We start from the raw sequence: 9,577 nt of genomic DNA, 5'->3' as shown, positions 1-9,577 counted from the left end.
TTTTACTCCTCTCTATTTGACTTCCTAATGCGTGTACTAACAGAGCCTATGTGAAGGGCCCGATGTTAGCAGGGCATAAAAAATTTCCATTCCACCCGTTCCCCAGAGAAGCGGATGTCTCTAGTTAGATAAGCAAGGAAGACCATTTTAAGTGACTCTTCCTTAAACAAAAAAATCTCTACCAAAATAGTTTGCTGTTTCTTACTTAGTAGAGTCTTCCAGTTACAAGTATTATAACAATTTAGTTGTAAAAACACTACCACACTTTCAAGAGGGGATGGACAAATAAGAAACTATAAATTCAAATAGTCTGTGTGCTGAAGCCAATAGTAAACACAGATTAAGAGGAAAAGGCAAAGGCAAATATAAATACTGTCAAGGTACGTATGACAAATATTATTCTTCTTTGGATTTAGTGAGATGCAGGAAAATATGGAGAAAGAAGAAATGGATTCATATCTCAGTCTTAAACAAAAATCTACTTACATATTTAAACTTGAATGTTCCATCTGTTCGATGTAACAGTTATCTGTAATACGTCTGTCCTCATGTAATTCTTGCAACACCTTCATGCTCCTTCCAACTTCTGGGCGGCTTGCAACAAACACACTGATGGTAGTGCTGAGAACAGCAAAGAGAGAGGGTTTCAGGATGTCTCTCTCGCTCTCATCTGCTGGTCTTCAGAGGAGGATACGGCTTAATGGTAGCTGTCGTTAGACCGTCTATATATTGATCAAGGGAGAAATCCCAGAAATAGAGAGGAGACAAAACTGGCCACTTAACTTTGAGTTGGGAAGCTCCAGAAGATTCTCAATATTGGTAGCTAAACATGATTTCCAGAGAGGTTCCAAACACAAACTGATGTTTTATTCCTGTCATCTTCTCTGCCACTTCTCACTCTCCACCAAAAATATACAGTAAAAAGAAGAAAAATAGATTAGGTAATTATATTCTCAGAAAAACCACCTAAGGTAGGAAACATTCTCTATAGAGATTTGAAGATAAAACAGATATGGAATCAATATGCAACCCCATACACACTTAAGATGAGAGGGGCACGTAGGCAGTGGCAGTAACTCTGCCCATGCCAAAGGACACATTCAGTCTTCTAAGGTTTCCAAGCTATGCCCAAGGTTTATTTGTAGGTCTAATTCATAAGAACAGTAAAAATTGCATTCAGGACCGAAGCACTGGTTTAACTAGCCAATTATTTTCTCCCTGATGACATGTACACTTTTTCTGGGACTAGTTAAACTATATAAAGTCAATCTCAGAGACTAAGAATATATAACTAATATCTCCATCTTTTCTGTATTAATCTACTTACTATAAACTTAACACCCGTAATATATTCATATTATATATTATGAATATTATTCATATATATTTTTTGAACCAATACCAATAGGTAATATGTTCTGTAGTTATCAATACATATATCTATCTTTTTCTGACCACTTAGGTTAATATCTTCTGTTCTACCAACAGATTAGTAAGATTTGAAAATAATACCAAAGACAATTATAGTTAAGTGTCTAGGATAAGAACTATGGGCAATATTGGGCAATTTCATTATATTAACGCAGTTTTCTAATGTGCATAAAAATTTATGTTCCCATTTTTGCCTGCCGTGATAAGTTCTGATATTTATATAAAGTAAAAGTAAGAATTATAAAACATAGGTCTTTAAAGTTACAGTTGGATTTGTGGACCCAGGTACATTCAGAACTTCAAGGAACCTTCCGAAGCATTTAGTACACCCCCTTATTTTATAGAAAAGGAAACCAAAATCAGAGAGGTACTGACTTCCTCAAAGCAACACAATAAGCTAGTGGGAAAGCTGGAACTAAAATATAAGGGATTTTCCGCTTATTTGTTTATTTTTACTTTCAGTCAAATGCCCTTTGTACAACAACACAAATTTAGAAACTCAAGAATGTTTTCCTGGAACTTGTTTAAGGATGGAATAATGAAAATTTTTCAAGCCAGAGACTTCTGGTTGTTCCCCCATAACCATGTTCCCATCTTTCCATAATGAAGGAATCCTCATTTTGGGTGGACACATGATTGCTCACTATGCAACCTCATTTCACAGAATTCCTTGAAGCTAGATGTGGCCATATTACCATGTTCTGGTCATGTAACCAAGTGAGATAAAAAAATGTCCTGTGGCAGCTTCTGGAAGCTTCCTTAAAAGCTAGCTGGAATTCACATGTTGCTCTTCTACTCTTCCTCCTTTTTTCTGTCCATAATGCAGACATGATGAACGGAATTGGAGCCTCCATCTTGGACCACAAGGTGCCCTTGGGACTAGATGTTACACAGGATGGACTTACCAGACCCAAGCATCACTGAGTCGTGGGGGACTTCCTGGAGCCATAACTGCCCTGGACTGCCCACCTCCAGACTTTTATATGAGAAAAAATTATCTTCAATGTTATTTATGCCACTGTTGTTTTGAGGCTGTACTCCAGAAAAACATAACCCTGATACACTTAGGGAACAGTTGAAATACCTGAACAATTCTTCCATATTTTTATGTTCCCTTTATGGGTGATCTGGCTTTTCCTCATGCCCATTACAGCCCCAGGGAAGGGGGGCAGAGCGTCTGGAAGCAGGAGGAAGAAGTTGCCAAGACAAAGTTGGCACCTTTTTTGCATAGGTGCTTTGTGGGAAGAAGAAAGAGGAGCACAGGCTGTGAGACCAGTGTGTCCTGACATCCCCACTCCAGGTCAAAGCCCCAAAGGGCCAGGATGTGTCAAAGGGAGGAAAAGCCAAAAGCTGAGGGGTCCTGAAAGCAGCGCCCTCACGGGTGGGCTGGTGGGCATGGGAGTAGTGGTGGTGGAGCAGCACTGGGCAGGAGGAAGGACTGGGCCAGCCCTGAGCCTGCCCGTCCTTTCTCCCCGTGCTGTGTTTTGTAGTGCAGACTGGTGGGGTTGGCAGAGGGGCATTGGGGTGGGTGCTGCCCAGACCCCCCACTATATGAGTCTCAGGCCGGGGATCCACAGCCTGGCAAGGGCTTAAGTGATGCCAGGTAACTGGGGAGTTAATCATGCCCAAGGACCCAGCCAGGCCAGCCCCCCAGGGGCCACCAGGACAGAGAGCCAGCCTGGCTGGCCACAGTGCAGCCACACCAGGGAGGGCCTCGCATGGATCAGAAGCCCTTCTTCCCCCTCCAACATGGGGCCTTATAAAAATCTCCAAATACCTGACGCCATTTTTGAGAAAAACAGGAGGAAATCTTTAATCTGATCCTGAGACACAAATCGAACGAATTCACCCCGAAGGGGGCTATTGACACCAAAAGAGACTGAAATATTCTGATAGGCCAGATTAGAGCTTTCCTCCCCCTCATTCACACCCTCCTCTACCCCCAGATCCTGTGCCTCAATGGGGGCCTGTTGAAGAATGTTAAACTTAAGGAAGCTACTTTTTCTTTGCACATCTGAATGTAGCATGGGTGCATGTTGGACCCTGGTAACCCTTATAAAAGCCATAGCAGTGAATTTTTAAAGATGAGAAATCTGTGTATTTGCTGTCAATCCTGTGATAGGAAGGTGTGGTACTTATATAACATCACGTCTTGAAGCACTTTGCTAAAACAATAGTGTTTATTTACTGGGTAAGAGTAGAATTTTTTTGTGGCCCTAATATGAATTCATAAGTGGTGATTGTTTCTGCTTGGAATCAAAACAAAAAATATATTCCCTTCATTGTTATTTTGGGTACATCTGTGGTCCAGTTGCAAGATCTGGAACCTGTTGAGTCTAGCTCTTTTTATAAACAAAAAGAATTCTAATATTAATTTTGTTTTGTAAAGAGATGGATATTTACTTAAACTGGGGCTGTTTGACATAAAATGTCCAGAGTGTTAGGAAAAAAGCAAATTTGTCTAATTCGTGGCTTGAAACAAAAGCTTCTGTGATACTGTATTCTGGGGGAATTTGGTTTTTACTTGCCAGACTTTGCACAAATGCCCATTAAACATTTGAATGATCTGTTAACAAAGTAGCATTTCTTTTAAATAATGAGAAGAAATGTCAAGAAAACTCAAATGATTTTAGATTTAAAACATAGCCAAGCAGTCTTTTGTTCATTTTTAAATCATGTTTTAAATTAAATAGGAATTTTTAAAAAGTGTTTTAAGGGAAAACTTATAATTTGGCATCATTTGTGCTTAAAATTTTGCTCCCTTTGTGCTTAAAAATGTGTTAAACTTTCCTATGATATTAGTATTATTCTAAGTTAAAAGGAAATCAAAATCCAAATTTTACACTATTCAATAAAGGCCAAAGTTGGTGTCTCTAATGTTAAAGTTTATTTTTAGTATACCCTTAGACAAAAGAAGGAAATTAAGAAACATGTGCTAAGTGGCCAAATATATTTTTTTCTGATTGCTGCTTTTGAAATTTTTTTTTTTCAAATTCTGAAAGTAATTTATGCTGTGTGTGGAAAATTTAACAATTTAGATTAGTTTTATGAAGATAGAGCCCTATTATTACCTCTTAGAGATAACACAACCACTGTTTTTATATTGGAGTATATCTCTGAAAACCCTACGAATAGCAGTGGAGCATTGTCTGATATAGCAGTGGAAGACGTGGGGACGGCACAAAAAGATGTGGCAGGGTTCTGCTCTGCTGTCCACAGAGTCCCTAGCAGTTGGAATCAACTCCACAGCACTAACAACTACAACTACCTCTTTATTCTTTTGTCAATTTGCTCTATCTTAAAAGATTTTAAGTTTATCACACTAGCAATCTGAAATTGTATTTCACTAATCTGATGGATAATATATCTCCATGTTTCTCTTTTTATCTACTTCTGGAACAGTTAAAAAATATTAACTATGAAAGAATAGCAACCAACCAATGAAAAATCATTCAACAAGTATTAAGGGAGCTCATCACACCTCGTGGTTAATACTAGTTTAAGAACTATGGGAAATAAAGTACACAGTTCATTTCTGCCTTGAGGAATTTATAGGCTATGTGCAAGATGAGACTAACATGCATGAAACCATTAAAAAACAAAATAGGACAGTAACTTTTATAACAGCTATTATTTTAGTGATTATTAATTGAGACCGTTTACATGAGTCTGTGGCTTAATCAGGGCTCATCTGATTTTATGAACTAGAAATACACTGAAAGGAGACTTTATTGGAAAGATGCAAGGGATAACATAGAACGTAAGGCACCAAGGCACTGCAGTCAGAAACTACCGATTCTTGAGCTCTTACTTCAAATTCTAATGGGAGAGAATCTGATTGATTCAGTTTAGGTCCATGTTCATTCCCATACAATCAGTTGTGGCCAGAAAAGAGAGGTCATGTGGCATCTTGAGTTGCCCAAAGGGCAGACGTGGTTGACACCTACGTCCTAGCTATCCTCTCTTCTTCCTTGATAATAGAACCCACTTCTGGTTTCAGGCAGGAATGTGCCCAAGCCCATAAGACGAATCCTAACTAGTCCAGGTCAGTTATTATAAATGCATTCCCTTTTTGCCAGATATGCGCTTACCCAGACTCCCTTTGAGCTGGAAGTAGATACATCACACAGTTCTGGACAACAAGATATAAAAGGAAGTCTATTAGGACAGATCTTCCTCCCAAATAAAAGAGAGATGTAAAAAGGGAGTCCCTTCCCTCCTTCCATACTCCTGACTCAGGATAAGTCACACTGTATGGTACTAATCAAAGAATCCCAGAGGTGCTGATTCAGAGCCCTCATATCATTAAGCCCCAACACTAATGTTGGAACTACTTACATCTAGATTTCATATTAATTTAGTTTTTTTTAAGTCAGTATTATTTAATCACTTTTAATCATGTATTCTGTTACCTATATCCAAAATGGTAGGTATCTCTTCCAGGGCTGTGGTAGGATTAGGTTTTTTCAGAGATTATGAAGACGAGAAGGAAATTATTGGCATATCTGGTGTAGTTTTTTATGGGCCACGCATGGTGTTAAGCAATCAGCCCTGGTGGTCTAGTAGTTAAGATCTGGTGATCTCACCGCCACAGCCCGGCTTCTTTTCCCGGTCAGGGAACCACACCACCCATTTTCCAGTTGACATACTGTGGTGGCTACATGTTGCTGTGATGCTGAAAGCTATGCCACCAGTATTTCAAATACCAGCAGGGTAACTCATGGTGGACAGCTTTCAGCAGAACTTCCAGACTAAGACAGACTAGGAAGAAGGACCTGGCCACCTGCTTCTGAAAACATTGGCTATGTGGGCCGGCCTGGTGGCGTAGTGGTTAAGTTCACTCTGCTTGGGCGGCTCCGGATTTGCAGGTTTGAATCCTGAGTGAGGACTGACACACCGCTCATCAAGCCATGCTGTGGCAGTGTCCCACATACAGAATAGAGGAAGATGGCACAGATGTTAGCTTAGGGCCAATCTTTCTCAGCAGAAAGAGGAAGATTGGCAACAGATGTTGGCTCAGGGCCAGTCTTCCTCACCAAAAAAAAAAAAAAGAAAAAAACATTGGCCATGAAAACTCTATTAATAGCAGCAGACCACTGTCTGATAAAGTGCTGGAAGGTGAGAGGATGGTGAGCTGCAAAAAGACCAGGCAGGGTGTTGCTCTGCTGCACACAAGGTCACTAGGAGTCGGAATCAATTCAAGGGCATCAACAACAAATGGTGTTAAGTACCATATATCTATCCTTTCACCTATCCTATCCTTCCACTGATCCTCTAAGGTAGAACAAGAAAAACAGATGAGAAAATGGAGCTTCAGAGAGGGCAAGTAGCTTGCCCAGTGTCATTAAGTGCTAGAGACAATGCAAAGCCAAAGCACATCTAAAGATCTGCTATACTCCTTCCCCAATTTCACAGGTGTTGCCATCCGAAATCACACATTACATACTTTGGGCACTGAAACGGCTATGAGAGAGGAAGATAAAGGTGGAATAGACAGAACATTTCACAGAGGAAGGGAAACTTGACTAGACCTTCAAGAATAGGTAGGATTCAGAGAGGAAAAGCAAAGCTGGAAGGACATTCTAAATGGAAGGAATACAGGAGGCAGAATGAGAAGGGAATGTTGGTGAGACAGCCCTGATTAGGGCTACGTAGCATGCAGTCATATATGAAAGGGTTTTAACAGGCTGAAAAGCTTAAATTTAATTAGGTAAAGCTGGAACTAGGAGCCCTGGGAGGTTTGTGAGCAGAGCAAAAGAGCAATATATTGAGAATAGTGTTTGATGGAGATTTAGGGGGCATGCATTCCAGTCACATAGCTATTGGAATCATCTAGCCACAAAATGAAGAGAACATGACATGATTTCTTTCTTAACCAAGGGTATGTCCTCTGGTCTAAAAGAAAGTGGTGGGAATAGAAAAGATCTGTTAGAGAATCAACGTAAAGGAAAACAAATAGAACTTGTTGACTGATCAGATACGGGAAATGACAAAAGAATGTTGCCCTCAACTTTCGTTGTTTTTTTTTTAAGTATGTGTATTTTCTTCTTTTCGGGGGTCTTTTCTGTCTTTATGATTTTCTTTCAACTTGTGTCCTGTTCTTCTGTCCTCTCACTTCCTTTTCCTTGTCCAGGCTGGCTGAAGCGCTTGCTGCAGCTACACAAAACAAAATGTTTGCCAAAAGGGAAGCCACGGTGGTTCTGAAACTATAGACAGATTTTTTTTTAAGTCATTTCTACATAGGCCACAGGAAGAACCCTTAGTGGGAAAATGGAAACATCTTAGCTTCTCCTTTCTAGGATGATCAGAGATTAATTGATGTTTGTGTTAATCAAGTTGTTTTCAAAGGCTTTTCTGCTAAGCTCTAAACGCTGGCCCTGTGAATGTTGTATTTACTCATCTGGTGTCTCACCTCTTTTCTCTACATGTATTCTCTCTCTAAATTGAGGGGACCAGGGGCAAGAACAGAACTTCAAGAGTTACAGGGGTGCCCTCAGCAAATTGCTTTGAGACTGTCACATTGCCTTAAAATACACAATATATAGAAAAGCTCTTTAGAAAGCACACCTCCCAGAAAGCACAGTTCTTCTCTTTGGCAATTTCTTGGGTTCCTAAAAAATGCTTTTTGAAAGTTACTGACTGATTTAAATAAGAGCTCTCATCTGGTTTGTTAGGAGGATGTCCAGGAAAGAGCTGATGTTCAAAGGCCATGAAATGTTCAACTGTTGGTGTTTATACTAGGGATTTCTTTTTCTCTTTTGCTCATGGCTTACATCTTTTCAGTTTAGGGAAAGAAATTCTTGGAAACAAATGTAACTCTAGTTCATTACACTGGACTAGAACTTCAAGGAGGCACCAGTGTCACTGTACTCTTTGTCTGTGGGGCTGAGGAGGAAAAGAAAGAAAGAAGCCAGACTACCACAAAAGACAAGCAACCCAAAAGAAAAATGGCCAAAGGCTATGAACAGGCCATTCACAGAAGAGGAACCTGAACAGTCAACAAACAGTAGGAAGAGGCTCAACACCATGAGCAGTCAGGGAAATGCAAAGTGAAATGAAAATGAGTGCCATTTCTTGCCCATCAAGTTGGCAAAGTGTGATAATATCAATATTGGCAAGTGAATAGACAAATGGGACTCCCACTCTCAGTTGTAAGTTGCTATATATTGACACAGCACTGAACGGGTAGTTTCATGATATGTATTAAAATTTGAAATGTGCATATCCCATGACCCAGCAGTTATACTTCTTGGTGTTCACTGCAGAAAAATACTCATGTGGCTCCAATTAGTCAGGTTCACTGTATGTTATTTGTAGCAATGAAAAAGTGAAAACAACCTAAACGTCCATTGACCAAGGAATGGTTAAATAACTACGATATATCTATATTATGTAAAATTATGCCACAGTTAAGAGCAATTAAGTAGATCTATATACTGAAATTAGAAGTCTCTGAGTCATACTGTTAAAGGAAAAAATCAAGTTGCAAGATGCATACAGTATATCATTTGTGTTAAAAACATACAATAAAATATTATATATTCTAAATATGTACATACTCTATAAGTACAAATATATAGCATAAATACATATTTTCTACAAGTACATTAAAAAAGAAGTACATATTTTCCACTAATACAAGTACTTTCTACAAGTACAAATACCAAATATTTTACATAAGTATACAGAAGGGAATGCCTAGAAAAAGATCTGAAAGGATTCATACCAAACTATTAACAGGGGTTACCTCTGGGGAAGGATCTCGGATGCAGAATTGGTGGTCAAAAGGAGACTCAAACCTTATTTTCAATTTTTTCAAGAAAGGGAAATAGTCATGTCGTCTTAAAAATGGATAAGGAAAGGAAAAGAATTAAACATAGAAAGAATAAAACGGTGGGAATGACTAGGGATCAGGAAAGGAAGACGAGTGAGTTCTACCAGATTTTTCTCCCTGCTTCTCCACAAGTGTTCAACAGCTTCTGCTTCTCTGATTTGCAAAAGTCTGCTCGGTGATGCCTCTTGACTCAGAAAAAGCAGCTCCAAAGTGATTGGGAGGAGTACCTGTGTGGGTAGAGCACCAGCAGTGTGGGCCCAGGCTGGAGATGCGGTTGTCAAACACTTTAGATTGGATCTCAACACTTGGGAA

The sequence above is a fragment of the Ceratotherium simum genome, chromosome 5, assembly GCF_057802395.1.
Source record: "Ceratotherium simum simum isolate JZ-2026a chromosome 5, ASM5780239v1, whole genome shotgun sequence".
Lineage (NCBI taxonomy): Eukaryota > Metazoa > Chordata > Mammalia > Perissodactyla > Rhinocerotidae > Ceratotherium > Ceratotherium simum.
The sequence above is the reverse complement of the archived record's forward strand: the minus strand, read 5'-3'. Positions refer to the sequence as shown.